At 42.5% G+C, this 18,795-nt stretch overlaps 1 long non-coding RNA gene across 1 annotated transcript; it reads left to right on the plus strand.

Moving 5' to 3' along the window:
* The first annotated feature begins 320 nt into the window (after window positions 1-320).
* Window positions 321-18,506, plus strand: LOC117244776. The gene is made up of 2 exons (XR_004498499.1): window positions 321-12,394; window positions 12,960-18,506. It is a non-coding gene; the product is annotated as an uncharacterized LOC117244776 (long non-coding RNA).
* The last annotated feature ends 289 nt before the right edge of the window (window positions 18,507-18,795 follow it).

The raw sequence follows: 18,795 nt of genomic DNA on the forward strand, positions 1-18,795 counted from the left end.
CAGTGACACTTGTGGTGGAAAAAGGTGATTAAAGGTATCTGAATTTGCCCTTTTGGCGTAGGAGGAATTCAGCTACTGTTCTGATAACCCAGGGTAAGGCACACTTTAGAACAAGCCAGTGCTGTTAAACCCCTTAGTAGGAACTGTAATCTCTGTTTAAAAATGGGAGCATTATCGGGAAATGTCACTAAGAATCTAAGGAATCTTTAACCAATAGCTTACTGCCTCCAGGGATGGGCTCTGTAGGCAGTTTATAAAGAGTCAACATTTTACTGTTAGTGTGTTTGGCCAGGAAGCAAATACACTTTGCTGGTTAAGGGTGTTTCTGTGCAAACTGTACAAACACATGTGCTCAAGGCTGGCAGTGGCATTGCCACTTGTGGAGAGCAAACTTACAGAATTTAGAGAGTCAACCACTAGAGCTCAGTTTATTCACTGCTTTAGCAGAGCAGATTGGAAATCAGAGGAATTAGTACTGAGGAGTCTTTTGCTGTTAATTCAGTCCTGGTAATCTGTGGACCATATTCATTGATATTTCAAAGGCTGTTATAATTTCTTTTTCACTAAGTGCAAATTCTTCTGTTTTAATGCAAAACCCAAACTCATCAATGCTTGCAACAAGCATCCTAAAGGCAAATGGACCAGTCAGAGCCCTGAGTGACCTGATATGACCTCCTAACTGACTCTGCTTTGAGCAAGAGGTTGAACTACATGTCTTGCTGGAGTTGCTTTAAACATGAGTTATCTTATGATCTGGTGATTTGTAAAAATGGTGAATATATCTCCTAATTGTATCTCCTTTTGGGGTATCATACTTTGAACATTTTTTGAGATGGTTGCCTTCCAGAAAAGACTTCAGCACTGAGTCCTTTCACTTGCCTAACTCTGATCTCACAGTCAATGCCACTGCAGTAAAATGCCATGTTATCTTTGAACATGGGTGCTCAACCCCTTTGCAGAGAACACCGTGCCAGCCACAGGTCCCAGTGTTCAGTACATCACAGGAGCCAGACCATGGGTGTATTATCCACTTGTAAAATGGGGGCTTAATAAAACTCACAGGGCCTGAGTTTTTTTTCATGAGCCCCCAAAAACAATGTATGATGATTCTGAAGGAGTTTACCAAAAGGAGGGTGGCATTTCCCAGGGCTCTCCTCACATGTGGGTGCAGCCCAGCTTTAAAGGTACTGCTCAGAAACACCTTGAAGTGCTGGGCTATAAACTACAGCAGCCCAGCTGCTGTTGTGCAAACTGTGTGATGCTTGTGGTGAGGATGGGAACCTTAAAAATTGGGTAGGTAAAGAGCAGGAAATGGGAGCCATTACCTCTGTCCCAAGGGAAGTGGTTCCCCCTGTGAATCACAGCCCTGGTTTCGCTGTGCTGTGTGGGAGTGGCATCCTGTCCCAGGTGGATATTCCCAGCTCCTGAGGCCTGAAAGGTCTGACTGCTGCAGGCAAAAGGAGCAGGACAGTCCTAGTCCCACCAGCATCACTCTGTGCAGCTTCCCCCATCATCTGGGGAGCAGAGAGGATGAGGATGTGTCAAGTCCTGTATGCTGCATGAATTGATGTGGTCCTTTGCTGTTAGGAATGGCCAGAGAGGGACAAAGACTGCAGTCCTTTACTCAGTAGTTTGGCCTCGTGCCACACAGTCCTTGGGTTATCCCTTGGAGAACAAGACCTGCTGCTGTGTGAGACAGCCCAGATTGCCAAGTCTTGCCTTCCCCCCCACCATGAGTCACCCGGCTCTGGCAGAGGCTGGAGCTGGAGCGGGGCTCACAGTGGCACAGGAACCTCCTGCCCTGGCTCACGCTCCAGCCTGTCCTGGAGGAAACCCTCTGTCGGCTCCTGCGCCCGCTCTGCCCGTGCCAAAGGCTGCCACACCCCGGTTCTTGAGGCCTTCTTACTCATAACGGAGACAGACACCAAAACCAAGCAGTCCCTCCTCTGCTCCCTGGGCTCTGTAGCTCCCACAGCCTTTTCCAGTGCCCCTTCCTTTTGTTCTGTCTAGTCCAAAGCCTCTGCACAGGAGCTGTTTCCATCCGTTCTCAGGAAGAGAAGGCAGAAATGAGACAGATCCTGGCCATTGAGTGTAGGTGGTATTTATCCTTCCTAAGCCAAATAATGGGATAAATCCCCAAACCTCTGTTCATCCAAGGCTGTTTGTGTTTCCTGGAGCAGTACAATTAATGACACAAGCCATGAGTGTGTACAGTGTGAAGGGGCAGAGCTGTGTCTTCATCTTCCCTATGTTTCTGCTCTGATTAAGTGCACCTTCTTCCACCTCTGATGCTGAGGTGCACAGAGCTGCCCCACAGCTCACTCACGATGAGCAGATCATTTAGAGGTTTCTATTGTTTGTAAACTGTGGTGGAGAGAAAGCAGCATCTGAATCCCCAGGTCTTCTGGAAACATTGTGGCTCACCAAAGATCTTTCATCTCAGCCCTTACTTCTTACTAAGAACTTACCCTTATCATAGAGCTAGAACTGATAATTTTGGGAATTTATATATAAATAATCATTTGGTAATTTGATATAAATTGAAATTAATTTTATGATATTAGCAAGCTATGGAATTTTTGTGTCATGAAATGTCTTTGCAGCAGCAACATCTGTCATTAAGGAGTAATGGAAATCCATTAAAGTGCTTGCAGTTTTGGACAAAAGGTGGCACTTACCTAGTAAAGTTAATGAGGGAGTGAAAACCTCTAGACCTGATAAGAGTGACCCAGGACAGGTCTTCTGGTCTTTTGGGGATGGACTTCAGCTTTATCTGCTCATATGCCAAAATAGCCAGATGTAAACTATTTATATTAGAGAAGTTATGTGATCCTGGTAAAGTAGCTGAAACAATAATCCTTGCTAAGGGCCTGAATTTATTAAGTCAATAATTAGATTATTAGGCATATAGCTGTGCCTGTGTAGGTGTCTGAAGTTTATTTTCCATCTGGTTTACATCCAGTGAGTTCAGGTAATTTGTAAAAGGTAGTCCATGTGTACAGTGAGGAGCTGCAAAAAAGATTTGTAGAAGAAGCAATGGGAGAAGCCACAAGTAGAAAGTCTCAGGCTATGTGGGAGGGGAGAAGAACTGAATGTATCTTTTCCACAGAAGTCAGGTTTAGCCAAAGGGCCAGTCATGAAGGTCAACAAAAAGCCCCTGGATGAAAGAATTTCACTCTTATTCTCAAGAAGGAGCACTGGAAAGAGGATCCACATGTGTGCTTAGAAAAGCCAAATGAGGTTGTGCTTGGACTCACACACTGAAACACGTGGGTTCAGAAGTCAATGACATGTTCAGATAGGGAAGGATGGTTGTTGTGATGGTTGTCTGATCTGTTGTCAGAGCCAGTGAACATCTCTGGTTCCACTGGCACCCCAAGAGAGGTGCTGGCAGGTGAATTCCCCTCCTGCCCCTAAGCTTAGGTAAGAAAAAACAGGCACATAGCAAGGTCTTAGTGACAGAGAGGTTCTTACAGGGAACTGGAAAGCATGGAAGGGATTTCAGGGGTGGGAGTGCAATAGTTCCTGAAAGGCAGAAAAATACTTGTAAATATTGCATCTGTTCAGATGGAAACAAGTTCTTTTAGGAACATCTGATAATAACTTTTACAGTCAAGTACAATTTTTACTTTAAAAGCATGAAGAGATAGTTCTGCTTTTGATAGACTAAAATCAACCCCCTGATACCCCTCAGAAAATGCCATTTCCTTAGGTAACTGTAGCATCTTGGAAGTTTGGAAGTTTGTCCTTCATGGTAAAAGTGGGACACCTTTTATTTTTCAATAATAAAAATCTACCAAAATTTTGATAAGGTTATACAGTAAGTTGGATCAAACTATGTACTGAACACAAACCCCACCAATCTTACAAGGTATTTTGTATTTGTTATTTTAGGGGTTTGGTAAAGACAACATGGTAAAGTCAGGAGGGGAAGTGAAATTGCTGGCTACTAAGTTTTAGTTGTTATTTTTAATGTAACAGTACTCCATTCCTGGATGGGGAATAGGCATGGGGTGACAGGTGGAACACCAGGAAACTGGGAGGTCAGGTCAGGCCACCAACACCAGGAATTGAACAAGAGCTAGGGTTGAGATTCCCAGTAAACCTACAATTAGATATTCAAGTTAATGAAGGAGAGCCTTAGCCTTAAGGACATCCTCTTCCTGGTGGTTTCTTGTATTCCTGGGTGCCAGGGCTTGTGGTGTTGTGAGCACAGATCTGCACCAGTGACCTTAATGAGAGTAGTTTATACATCTCTATCCATCCAGTATCACTGCAGCTTTAGAGGCTGAATTAGCAATTCTGATCAGCCTCTGCTTTCTGTGCAAATGTTCCCAGGTATTTAATCCTTGCCTTAGTGTAATGAGGTGGAAAAGCTTTTGGTTGAAATCCAAGCAGCATCTTTAAAAACAACTGATGTTTTTGTCATTGTTTTGACCAGTACTGCTCTGATTATTTTTCAAGTACAAAATATGTTCAGACTGACAGCTTGTACCTTTTGTTTTATCTTCCAGAAGAATTTTTACAGTCTCAAGTTATCAGTTCTAAAACCAGTTTAGGTTTATAGCTGAATGATTGGCAGATGTTTAGCTGTTGTGGGGAAGTTTAAATACAGCTGTTAATTTTACATGCTGGTATCATGTGAGGCAGTCCCCAAGACTTTGTCTTATAAACTGTGTTGGCTTTTAAGGGTCCTGGTACCCTTAGAAATTATTTCTGCCTCTTTTGCCTGTGCTTTGTACCTCTTTGTAACACTTCCAGTGACTACAATCCTGTACTTAGATAGAAGAGCTGATCTACTGGAGCCTTACCCTGGGAATGAACTCCACTAATCAACTGCTCATGACTCCAACAGATGTTTCTGCTTATCAGACAATTGGAACCTCATGTTCTACTATATTTCTTAATTTTTTTTCTTCTTTTGATACTGGCAGCAAATGCCCCATACACATGTGAGCTTCAAAAACTTGTCACATGATAGCAGGAACAAATTGCTAAGCCAGTCAGCAAAGTTCAGGTTTGAAGTGGTGGTCCACTGAAGGCAACTGAGTCTTAGAAGCTGAAGGAATCATTTATGGAATTACTATGCTGTGGTTTTGTTGTAAATGCCAATATTTTATTTCAGCATCTTGTATGAAATTTGGAAATGCAAGAAGAACTTGGATCACAACTCTTTTTTTCAAAGACTGAATCACTTTAGGATGTGGAGATAAAATTAAAGATTCTTCTGAGGATATGAGTATTATCCTCTTGAAACCACAGAAAGGGGATGTGAATAGTTTATACGATTTTCTTATATACAGACTTATCTCCCACAGCAGGTCAAAATCTGTGAATTTTCTGATATGATGGAAATATAGATGTGAAGAATTTACTTTTTGTTTCAGTTTGTTTAGTCTGTTGCATTTAACTTTCCATTTCTAATTGATAAATGACTGATGGATTATTGATCAATCAGAATCTTTGTATGATTTGGGCAAAAGGAAAAATAACACGTGTAGAAAAGATGATAGACTGTCACTCCACAAAGATGCAGCTTATTCCACTGCCAGCAAACCCAGAACTGCTTTGTGGAAGTGAAACACCTGTTCCAAGAGTACAATGGAACCATACAAATTGTAGGCACTTCTTGGGGATTAAAGCAACTCATATGCAAACCATTCTTCTGTTAGCAGTGAACAGTTAATCATGAACCTTCCCCTACCCACAGCTCACCCACACTGTGCTGATTCAGGAGCTGTGGCAGGGCATGGCTAGAAGGCACAGCCAGGAGGTTTATCAGTATTCACACTTCAGTAGCCAAGCAGGAGCCTCACCACATGTGGGAGACCATAACCAGGACTTGTTCCTTTTCACCCTTTCCCATAGGAAATATCTTAACTTGCTGCTGTTGGTGGGCTTGGTTGAGATGATAAACACAGCTACAAAGAGCAGTGGGAGTTGGAAGCTCTTCTGTGAATGGGAAAGGTGAGAGTGAGGGTAGAGAGGGTCAGTGGCTTCCTCTGCAGCCCTTCTCAGGATAGTTGGTACCTCTGAAAATTTCTCAGCAGATAAAGATGTAATCAGTTAACAGCATGGCCAGTAATACCCACTGGACATGTTGGCAGTTGTTTTTAAGCTGCTGATACACTTCTTTAAACATCACATTTATTCCCATTGTTTTAAAGCCAAACTCCAACCTCCTGGTGCCATGTGCAAGTGTTTGCTGGAACATGAACTTGGGCTGCAGGTCTGGAGTGCAGAAGGATTTGTGTCTGCATAGAGTCACTGTAGTTTTTTTGTGACTGTGGATGAGATTTCTTCTTTGCTTCTTGTGCTTTCTGTGTAGAGTAGGAAACTAGGAGCCCATAAAATATGGGGAACAGAAAGCTGGTGGATGATCCTCATTAGAACATGTGCAGGCATGGTGGGACTGGGAGAAGAGGAATCATTAGGGGAAAGAATCATCTGAGCCAAGGGAGAAGAGATTATTTGGTAGTGCTGAAGCTGGCTGACAAGCCATGGAGAAAAATTGGGTATTGATTTGAAACTTTGCTAAGTGCCATTGGAAACTGAGAGAAGAATGATGTTGGTGGAATGAGCTTTGAAAGGATTCAGAGGAGACAGCTTGATTCCATGTAACCATAACGTTAAGAAGAGACCTGGGGTGTGTAGAGAGATCAGAAGTCTTATGGCCAGTGAGAATAATTTCAAGTGTTCCATCAGACTCAGGGAGAGCTTGGTTCAAATAGACAGACACAGAGAGATGAGTGAAGATACCTGATCAGCCCAGAAGCAGCATTTTCCCTCCTTGTTCTGGGGCAACAGGAGTCAGTAAACCAAAGCCAGCTTTGCCTGTAACCCTAAGGAACTGCGGTAGGTTTTTGGTGGGGTGTAAGAAAACAAATTTTTTTCCCTCTATCCCGCTTCCAGCCTTGTAGCCAGAGAGATGGAGACATTCCTCCTTCCGGGAAGGATTTCCAGCGGTCTAAAATCTGCTGTAGGGCTGACTCGTAATCCCATGTGTGTGTCCAAAGCACATGACCGGGATGAACGGGTGCCCTGGGAGGACGATGATGGGAGATGTGCTCGGGTCAGAGCGGGGGTTCCGGGGGTTAACTGGGAGAGGTCAGTCCCGGGGGCTCCGGGCTGGCTCCTCTCCCTGCGGTTCATGTGCTCGCTCACACACACGGATCCATCCATCCATCGATGAGCTGTCATGTGCCGGCTGCACGCCCACAGCAGGAAGGAAACGGCCGGTCCCAAGTCAGGAGTAGTAAAAAAAAAAAAAAGAAGAGGAGAATAAAAAAAAAAAGGCAGCAAACAGCAGGCAGGCTGTGTATTGTCCCGATTCCTCCCGGACTGAAGGAATCCTTTGCCCCATGATTCATGCTGAGCTGTCTGCTCCATCCGGCAGGCACGGAGCATCCGGCAGCCGTGTCAGGCAGCCTCCCACTGGAACTGGGTGCTGCTGGCACCGCAGCCTGCAGCGTTTCAGGATTCTTTTGTTAGTCAGGGCACTGGCACTTCCTTTGGCATTTGGCTCCAGGAAGGCTTGTGTGTGAGCAGGGGCTTTTTTTTTTTTTTTTTTTTTGGTTCCTTTTTTATTTTCTTTTTTAAAGTGTTTTTGTTGCTATTTTGTTCAGTTTCACATATGGAATGTGAAGTTTTGGTCCAGACGTCTCCCTCGCTCCTGGCTCTCTGTAGGTCGAAGTCTCTGTTTTCTGATGATTAGCCAATACCAGCTGTTCTGGCAATGAAGATGTCTCAAATCAATCCTATCCTGTCTGGCTTTCCAGGAAGAGCCAGCCCTCCCTTCGCTCTCCACAGCCCCTGTCATCCAGGACTGAAATTTATCAGAGCTGCTTCGAGCAGGAAATTAGCTCCTTTACAACTTGTTCTCCACTGCTTCTTATTCATTTTATTGTTTTAACATTTTCCAGAAAATAAGGCAGAAAACAAACCTGCTTCCTCTTTAGAAGAGTTGTGCTGTTAACCTGTGAAATGCTTATTTCCTTGGCAGGCTACAGCTTATCTTTATAGCAGAACCACAAGATTAAAATCAGTTAAAGCTGAACTCAGATAATGAATAAAACACTGGAAAACATTTAGTCATCCTTTAAGATCCTGAAGATAAGGATTTCTACATATAGGCATCAAAGCTGTGATGAGCAGCAAGGGAGGGATGGGCTCAGGAAAAATGGAATGAGTCTGCCCACAGACTCAGGAATGTGCCTGTCAGGAACTTATTTGGGGGTCTGGGTCTTCAACACCTTTATTAAATTGACTTGACTGTCCTGAAGAGCTGAGCACCTGCCACTTCCATGTATGCAAAACTCATCTTAAAATTTCATTCAGGTAAAGGAAAAGTGGTTTTTACCTACTTTATATCTGACTTTAGATGCAGATATATTAATGTTTTAAATGTTTTCTATGTGTCTTTCTAACAGCCACATAGGAATATTATTTTTCTTTGAGATTTTCAGAAGGAAGACACTCTCTTAATTAGTATCAGATGGTTTTGGTGTTGTTCAGCATTAAAAATAAATCTCTCTGCCTTTGCCAGAAGTAAATTTGGCAATTGTGTGCTCCCTGCTGCAGGAAAACAATGTCTCTCTTTAGAGCTCCGAACCAAGCTTTGGCAATGAAATGGGGCCCAATGTCCATTGATCTCAATGGAAAACCTATTATTAGAAGGATCACTGTGACCACATCCTGCCATCATTTTGTACCCAGAAACACCACTGAGGTCAGCAGGATTTTTGTGCAAATATTTATGGCAGGATATGGCCCACTTCAGGGCATTCTGAGGGCTGACAAGCCCTCAGCAGAATTGTTCCTTCTTCCATGGTTGATCCTATCAGGCTGCTAAAATCTGAGCCATGGACAAGTCAAAAACCCCACCATCCAAGCTGGTGTTGACTGAAACCCAGTAATGCAGTTTGGGCAATTTAAACTCAGACATGAAGCAAGACTCTGGCATTGCACAATGTCCTGGTGGATTATGCCATGCCTTGGACACTGGAGGGTTGTATCCTTCTAATTCCTCAAGAAAGCAGCAAGAAACAACTTTGATAGGTCTGTGGCTTGGGCAAGTGAAAACTGTTGATAATTGAGTAATTTAAGGTTTTCGTTTTCAGCAAATGCTTTGCATGTGTGACTAGTGCAGTGAATTTCCTGCTTGCCAAATTCAGTTCTATCAACACTTATTGGAACCATGAGCTAGGCTAGAGGGAAAGCTCTATCTTTTATCCTTTTGATATGGGGAGTAAATTAATGCTTTTCAGCTTACTGTACATCTGTGTTTTCACTGGCCAGCAGAAAACTGTGTCACTGACTCACTGCTTGATCTTGGGTAAATCATGTAATCCTGTCTATCCCAGTACCCTCATGTGCATAAATAATGTAATGACTCTCATCTGTCTTTAGAAGCTGTTACAATAACTTGGGTTTTGTACTTTTAGCTTTACTTTAGTCTTTCCCACAGTGTTTTATTGGTGAAAGAAGGAGGCTCTTACCCAAGTCAAAGTCAAAAAGTTTCTTATCCCAGCTGGGTGCTGAAATATTCACTATTCACAGGTTTAGATAATTTGCATAAATGACAGCATTTTAGCTGAAGTGTTTTTCATACCTGTAGGGCCAGACTCAAAGTTGATACGGATTTGACACTGTAGATATTTCTCTGCTAAAATGACAACCTGGCATTTCCAGCAATAGCTGCTGTAGCCCAGCTGCATGGCTGGAAGGTGGGAAAAGCCTTGCAAATCCTCTAAAAGCTGAAAGAGGCACAACAATTAATCAATCCTCACCTGAAAGTGGATTTACTGTTTGGTTCCCATGAAGAGTGTAGTTTAGGTTGAAGCCAAAAAACAAATTCAAAGCTTAATGATTTTCCTGTGTATCGACATCTATAAAGAGAAACAAAAAACCAAACCAAACCCAAACTCAAAGCATGGCCTGACAACACAAATGGGCCATTCCACAATACCAAGCCTGGACATTTTCAACTATAGACTGCACAAAATCATTCTTTACATTTCGATCTGCATCCTGAGACTCAAGACTTACATGGTCTGTAGCTTCTTCCTCCTGCATTTTATGCTGTAATAAAATGCTAATCTCTGGGAAAGAATGACTTGCTAATATCAGAATTTTAGGTAGAAATGTAATAGTTTCAAAGGAACTGGTTTGTTGAAAACCTTCTTCATTCAGAGGTAAAACTTGTGGAGGGAAGAGACTGCAGGATATGAAGATCTGAGAGTACAGGGGATAGGTGATATTGTCACTAAGAACATTTCTAAGGGACAGGAGGGAAAAAGGTTTTTGTCTGTGCTTTGATGAAAAAAAAAGGTCTACTTTTCTATTAGCCCAGTGCAAGAATAAAACTAAATGCAAAATCTCAAAAACTGTTTAAAAATTTAATTCTTGCTTTCCAGCTAGTTCTAGACCAGGATGATTCTGGAGGGAGAAGTTTTCCCTGAAACAGGAAAGGTGTGATCCTGCAACTGCCCCTTAGTCAGAGGTGTCTGGCTCCCCAGCATAGCTGCAGTTTCCATCTGATCCCAGCCAGCATCCCCAGCACAGGCAGCAAGTGCCTCATGGACACAGCTCTGTGGTTAAAGTGCTGAATCAGGATTCAGCTGAACTTCAGTTCTGGCTTGCCTTGAGATTTTGTACTTAATATTGAGCAATGCACTTAATGTCTGTGCTTCAGTTTCCTATCTGTGAGAGTTTGCTTTCATGAGGCATCAGGGACCTGCTGTAAGTACAGATATTTTCATTTAGTACAACCTGTGACCAATGGCAAATTTTCAACTCAAAATACATGTTTGCATCTAAAAATCTGATTTAATCAAGGTAATAAAACTTGAAGGTCCATTAAAAAAATTTAGGCAATCCTGGAGGTGTGAGTTTACCAACATCTGTGTTAGGTGGGGTTGCATGGGCTTCCCCACTGAAATGGGCCAAGAACCAATATTCAAATAGGTTTTGGAGGGAGAATGGGATACTCAGACTTCAGAAAGGGCACAAAACCTTAAGATCAAGGTTTCTTACAGGGGTCTTATAAAAAATTAAATCTTTACATTGGTCTTCACCACTGCAGAGGCTAAAACAGGAAAACTCCAAATTCAGTGATTTTATGGCTGCCCTTTGAATGAAAACGTGAGCTACAGGTTTAGGCTACATGGAGAAGCTGCATCACTGAAACAAAAGGGAACCTTTTAACTGCTTCCTTCTATTGTCTTCTCTTACTATCTGCTTTGCCACCCATGTTCTTTTTCTCTTGGAACTAACACCATGGTTTTGCTCTTTCCCAGAATAATAATAGCAATAATAGAAAACTGCTGCTTTGCAAATAACTGTGGAAAATACACACGGAAATCTTTAGGAGTGAAAATAGCTGCAATGAATGACAGTTGCTACTAGCAATGGAAATGTTTGGCTTAAGGTATAAGAAAAAAAAGGCATGAAAAATCATGTCAGAGCTGCTGAAATTTCATCAGGAGGACTAAGTGCATGATCTTCTCAGGCACAGGAAAAATAGAGGGAAGATTGTCAATACCCTAAAGTCCTGACCCATCTTTGTAAAGTTCTCCTTACCACAGGCACTAAGTGTTCTTTAATGCAAGTCAAGCACTGCAAATGAGGAAAGAGAGAGAAATTAGTCTGAACAGGAAGCTTCAAATATTCTAAGACTAATTGAGTTTAGATAATTAAGGGTTTTTAAAGCAGTAATTCAGAGGAGAATGGGAGGGGACGACAGTTTAATTGAGATTGCCTGTCCATCTGTGAATTCTCAGTGCATCCTTCTGTGGCATGTCCCTCTTGTCATTCCTTCTGACCTGAAGGGGCTGATGTCGTTTGTATTGACCTTATTAGCTGGCAGCACTGCAGGATTCCTCTTCCATTTCAGAGCTGTTTGTGCTGTCCTGCACTTCGAAATGCCCTGTCCTGGAGCCTTTTGGGTGTTTCTGGGGTCATGCTGGGAGTTGGGGGATGAGGAAAGGGTTTGAAAGCTACTTTGTACTTCAGTGGAAGCCATTCCATGTGTGTTGGAGGTAAGTATTCATCTCTGCTGCAGCAAGGCAGCCAAAACTGGAGTCAAGACCCGAGCCTTTGCTGCCAGAAGTGGGTTGACAGTGGTGATAAGCCTGGCTGGTTCAGGGAGAAGGTTTCCAATAGTCTTGCATTTACTAGTAAGAAAACAGCTTTTTAAATGGATGTCAAAGTTGTTTGCACCTTGCAAGTGCCTGTCCTACACCAACTGTATATGCACCATGGATCTCTCCTGATCTGCAGCTTCCTGTGTGGATGTCTCACAGGCCCACTGCCTTTAAATACAGAGAGTGTGATGGAGGCAGATCCATGTGGCACTGTGAGCACCAGAGATTTGGATACAGCGAGCATGAAACAGGTAAGTGAGACTGACCTGTGGTGTAGGAGATTCCCTGGCTGTTGAGGATGGTGCACAAGGACTCCCAGCCATTGACCCAGCCCCTCTCTGATAGCGTGGGCAAGCCTGGAGTGCTGCAAGCATGGTGGTGACATCTCAGTTTTGATTTAATGTCGAATAAATGAGAAACACGATGCTAGAGACGTGTCCTGCTCCACCATCCCCCTCTGAGGCCGTGTCCACCCTGTAGGCGAGTGCTGTGAATTCCAATTTTACAGTGACTGGTGCCTGTAGAAACTCCAGTGATTTAGAGAAGTCTGGCCCAGGACCATACTGAATTGAACTGAGATGCAAATGCTGTTAAAGCTGCAGAAGGACATGTTTCTTCATTTAGAAAGCTGCTAGCAGATAGTGAGAGGAAAGGCCTTGGAGTCTGTATGAGCCCTGACAAATTGTGACGCACTTCTTGAGCTATGATTGTTACAAGAAACTTGACTCAGTGCCATAAGGACCTCTGAGAAAATGGTAAAGGCATCTGGAAGTGGATTGACTGTGGTTTTCTTCTTTTCTCCTGCTCTTTTGCAAGTGTTGCAATGGAGAAGTTGCAGCAAAGCAAGAGGGCCCTTTCCTGACAGACCATCCTGCTTGCACCAGGAATCTGCTTGTCAGGAACGAGGAAACAAACTCCAGGATGTTTTCATGGGGAGAGCCAGGCAAATGCTGTGTACTAACCTGCCATCAGCAGGTGTTTTCCTAGTGATTGTCATTGGTACTGTCCCTCTGGGGCTATTCGGATATGGAAAGTGGAATAAATAATCAAAGAGGATGTTCCTAGCTGCTAATTTTCAGTCAGATTTGATACCAGTCCAAGATTTAACACTTCCTTTCTCTGCCAGCCACATACTAAAAATAACATATTTTCAGGATATTGGAGACCACTGGAAACCTGTAGTATTTGGCACTTGAACATTGCCTTTCCTCTAAAGATCTCAGAGCAAAAAGTTGGAGCCTCATCATGTCTCCTTGGAATTGGGAGAATTTGAGACATTTTTAGAGCTACTTGAGATGTAGGTAAACAGGAGACAAATCTTCAAGAGGTCTGAATTTCCTTTTGAGTGACATCTGTTTAAAAAATGGAAAAGCACATTTACTTTGGCTTGTCTCATGGATCTTCTGGCTGTGCCCCAGAGCAGGGTTGGCCCTTGCTGGGGCCAGGGAGATGCCCTTGGTGGATATAATGAGGAGACACCAGCTGGGATGGTTTCCCTCTGCACAGATTACTGCCCTCAATAAACTGTGGAGAGTAGTTATTCTTGTTAGGGGTTTTTGTTTTCTTTTTCTGTTTTTTTTTTTTTTTAGACTGCCTTCCAATAATCAGACTCATTAACTAATATTTCTGGCATATGGAATGTTTTTTAGATGGAAGTTTTTTTGGTTTTGTTTTTTTTTGCTTTCTTTCTCTGTGCTTTATTTTTCTCTTTGGTCTTAGTCATTGGTTAACATAGAGATGGTGGAAGAAACTAAAAAAAATGAAAGCTCTGGCTGCCTGGCAGGGATGCAACAGATCGGGTCTGTTTGTGCAGATGGGTTGTTGCAATGTCCCAGAGCCAGGAGGGTTCCCTGCCTGCTCTGCCCTGAGCATGACGTGTCAGATGGGTCTTCTCAGGCCTTGGGAAAGCAGCTGCTTTTGCACTGTTGGGAAAACAACACATAGGTGGGCTTCAGCCAAAAGCCCAGTGAAAGAGATGAAATAGAGAGTATGGAACAGGCAGGCTGAGAGTAAGGCAGAAGTTCCCCAAGGAAACAGGATTTTTTGGATTCTCTCCTCAAGTAATTGAGCACTTTTCTCCCAAGATTCAAAGTTGCTGCAGAGCCTCTTCCCTCTGAAGGACAACCAATGATTTCTTGTGTGTGATAGTTTTGGTTGCTCTGCTCATTTTGATAATTCATTTAAGTCTCCCAAAGTAGCTGTAATTTAATCAAACTGCCTGAAAAACAGCAGGACCATTCATGGCACAGCAGGATGTGCACAGCTGCCCATGGAGGCCCAGTGAAGCCACGTGATTTTCATCTTGTGGTGATTTTCATCTTGTGCCACCTCTCACAAAACAGAGGTGGGTCAGCCCTTGAATTCCTACAGGTACTGGGATGTTTTCCTTACTGGAAAGGGGCTGTTCTTACTCTTTGATGTTGACGATGTGATGACTTGGAGATAACTACAAGAGTCTCCTTATGGTGAGCAAGCGCTTGGATTGTTTATTTGGTAGAGAGAATGAAGTCACCTGCCTGATGAGAGATCTAAATGTTAGTGAAATGTCAAAACTGCCCACATCTGTTTTATCTGCCAAATCTCAGGGAAGTTATCATTTCCACCCTGCTTGGGGAAGCTGTTTTTGTTATGTTAAGCGGGGTGGCTGTGTGCCACTGTCTACCTGACTCCACTAAACCAATCTGTTCTTTTCTCCTTGCCTTTTCTCACCCCATCCTGACAGATGTAGAGGAGTACAGGTGCATCATAGATTTTTTCTTTTTTTCCCCAATGCTGATGATAAAGTACCAGGTCTGGTGAGAGATATTTCATGCCTGACTGTTGCATCATGCTTAGTGACCTTCAGACTCTTGCTTGTGTGGAGACAGTGGGGACCTTTTGATTTACAGCACTGCTGAAGCGGCTGCACACCTTGGCAAGGGCCAAAGACTATTTCAGTTCAAGTGTGTGGGTGATGAGTGAAGAGACACATTTTGCACTCCTCTCACACTGCTGAGAGATTTATTTATTTTTGAATGTTACAGATTTCATTTGAACTTAAAAAGATTTTTAAATTATTTTTTTTTAACCTAAAGTTGAAAATGCCTTAATGAAACATTTCTGTGTCTCTTCTCACTAATCAGGGGTTACTTCCTCAAGGAATCTCTATCCCAGCTTTTCCTCCAACTGCTGATTGTTCTGGGCTTTTTCCTTCATGTTAATAATTTCTGGCTCCTGCTTGGGTTTATTAGAGTACCCTTTGCTTCATCTCCACTTGAAAAAAAATAAAAATCTTTCCTTTGCATCTTGCCTCTCTTTTCCCTTGGCAGGAGACAAAAGGGAGGCACTGCTTGTGGAAAAGTAACCCCTTTCAGAGCTGTGAACACAAAGTGAGGCTGAAAGGATCCATTGCTCTGCAGACCTGGAGATGCTGTGCCCAATGCAGAGCTGAAGAGATGTTTTGGGGGATACCAGGGCTGGGGCTGGAGGGACAGAGGTGAAAGACAAGACAGCTGTGGTGGGGAGCAGGATTCATTCCCCGGCTCCCTGTCTGCACTCCGTGGCCTTCTCGGGCGCCACCAAGCAGGTGCCTGTGGGCTGAATTGCAGTGGGTGTTGCACAAGGAGCTGCAGGCTGGTGGAAAGGCTCCAGGGAGCCAGCTCCAGCCTACGGACTGGAGGTTTGACTCCCTTAGTCTAGACACTCTCACGGGGATTACATCAGCAATAATTTGTCAGTCTCTATTTATTTTCCAGTGGCATGGTTAGTATTTACTGGTGCTGAGATTCTCCTCATGCTCTTCCATAGTTTATCACACAAGAGGCAGAGCAGCTTCCCAGGCCACCATTTCCATGGGTTTTTGAATAATAGTAGTGATGCTCATGCTTAGGAGAAGGAAATGTACCTAAACATCCACATCCCTCTGAGGGGCAGGAACATCCCTTGTGTATTTTGATGCAGCTGCTTCCCCAAAAGCATCAGATATTTTAGTCAGAATTGTACATAATCAAATATGTTCATCAACCTTGAGAATAAGGTGTGAGCACACTTTGCTGTCACTTTAGGAAAAAATTCCTTCAGTCTCAAATCCATTTATGTGTCACAATCCTAGTTTTTTACACAACAAACCTACCGCTTTCAGGTACAGTAGATTTACACACAATCCATGGGGAACATAACCATAACCCAACTTTAAACATGGATCTTGGTGCCTAACATGAGCACTGTCTTGGCTTCTCTGGGTTGTTAATGAACAGATGTCTTTGAGCTGCCTTTTGCAGAAGCTTTTCAAGTAAACTGCTGCTCTGACACACCCTCTGGAAGAGTTTACCTCTTCCTATAGACTGGAGAGAAGGACTATTATAGTCCTATTTTATACTAAAAATTTTATAGTATCAAAGTAATTTTATAATATTAAAAATATATTTGTACTATTTTATATTAAATACAATTTTAAAATAAAGCTGTGTGAATAACCACCTTTGAACTTACTTCCTTTTTACAAGTGGGATTAAAGTTCAAGTGCTGACGACATTTTACACCCCAACTTTTGGACTCTGCTTCTTCCATGACGTTTTGTCAAGACTCCATAATTCAGAGGGGGTAATTGAAGATTGTGAATATTAAAGATATGATATGAAATATTCCAAGTCTACAAAATGTGAACTTCCGTGAATGAGTTTAGGGGAAAGCTTGGCTTGTGCAGCAGGACAATACAAATTTCACAAGACTTGTCTTTCATGTTTTGGATTTCCCCCCAAAGTACTGAAAGGGCATTAAACCACAGTTTAATAAATAAAAAATAAAACAGTTAGTTGGTTGTTGGGGTAAGAGGAAACCCATAGAAAAGTAAATCTTTAACTCAAAACAAAAATCAAGGAACTTTCTCAAACTCCAAGGATCGATGCTGTTTTATTATTAAACCACTGTGCTGTTGTTCCCGTGGAAACAAAGCAACAAATATTTGAAGCTGTGTCACACCTTCCACCAAAACTCCAGTTAAGAATGTTTTGGAAAGTGTTTGTGTCAGTGACAGCACTCCTGTGCTCTGAATGACGGCTTTGTGCAGCCTCCTGGGCTCCTGCACAGGCCACAAGGTGAACTCCCCACTCAGTCTCCTGAATTCCTTGTCTTTATAACTCTCTGCAAGGAATTAATTGCACCAGGAGCTCTGTACCCAGTACAGACGATAAGTTTGAGGCTGCAGCAATGACCCAGATGAAATGTGTGACAGCAGTGGCATTTGGTCCTTTGCTGTTGGTTTGGGTGGGGTTTTTGTAATCCATAATTTTCTACAGATCAATTCTCTTAACATGCCAGATGATTTCACCTTGAACCCAGTGGGATCTGTTCAGAAATTGAAAGAAAAAAACGCCATGAAATATAACTGAGATTTTAGCTTAAAATAATATTTACCTTAGTGAGATAATATGATCCATCTCCTCATTACCAGTGGGAAGAGATCTCTCCATGCTGCCAGATATCTTTTACCTGAGGCACCCCATCTGTTTATATTTGCAGGCTGGGGGGAGTGGAGGAAATATGATCAAACTTAGCAGGTGCTCCTTTTTTTATTTATTTTTTTATTCTTTTTAATTAAAATGCTGCTCTTGTTTTCTCTTTGCCCATTTCTTTCACCTCCAGATCAACCATCATATTTTAAGTCTTTTAACCAGAAAATTATCTTGTTACCCTGTTTTCCAAACAAGGAGAATAATCCAAAGAAGAAGAAGTAAAATGCATTGACTCTGGTACTATGTGTTGGGTTTTTTTACTGAATATAAGGTCAAAACTGTAATTAAATATCTCAGCACTGGGAAAAGCATCATATTTCTCATTTCCAGCATGGAAAATAGCTGATGATGTCTCATTAAGGACAAGCCCATTTTGCAACCTTTCCTTTGCTGGAAGCACTAATCACCTTTTTCTTGCCTACACACATACCTATTTTCAGACAGTTCATAGAAGTTTACTATCTTACAAATCTCTTTTGCACTGTTAAATGTCTTTGAAATCTTCTAGTTGGTTCTAGAGCTATTAAGGCTGGAAGGGGGGAAGGACATTTCATTATGTTTTTGCACATTAGGCTGGAATGTACTCTTCTGATGTGTGAGGATACATCACAATGAATCCAACTCTATAAAACTGAGCTCCCCTTCTGAACCAGACCAGGTTGGATGGAGCTCTGAGCAACCTGGTTTAGTGGAAGGTGTCCCTGCCTATGGCAGAGATGATCTATAAGGTCCCTTCCAACCCAAACCATTCTGTGATCCCATGAATTAGAGTTCTTTATGATGCATTTACTTTGTGTAGTACTCTGTGTACAAGGACGCTGGAGTGCTCTGAATGTGAAATAAAACAAATAGTTGTCTAAAATTTTCTTAATTTTAATGGATTTTTTTCTCATATTTCCCTCCCTAATGAATGTTGGCATTATAGTCCAAAACCTGCTCAACGTTAGAAGGTTTAAATTGTAACCAGCTCTAAAAAAATCATTCTTTTCAAATTACAGGCCAGCTAAAAGATACTAGCACGGGAAACCTTCCTTCACTGTGGGGTGAGTGGGCAGCTCAGATGTCTCTGATGGACCACACACTGCAATACCTTCCAGTATTATCAAATAATGACTTGGAAACCCTGGGCCATGTGTTGTTTGAACTGAAGTCAGAGCCCA

Source organism: Parus major, chromosome 8 (assembly GCF_001522545.3).
Source record: "Parus major isolate Abel chromosome 8, Parus_major1.1, whole genome shotgun sequence".
Lineage (NCBI taxonomy): Eukaryota > Metazoa > Chordata > Aves > Passeriformes > Paridae > Parus > Parus major.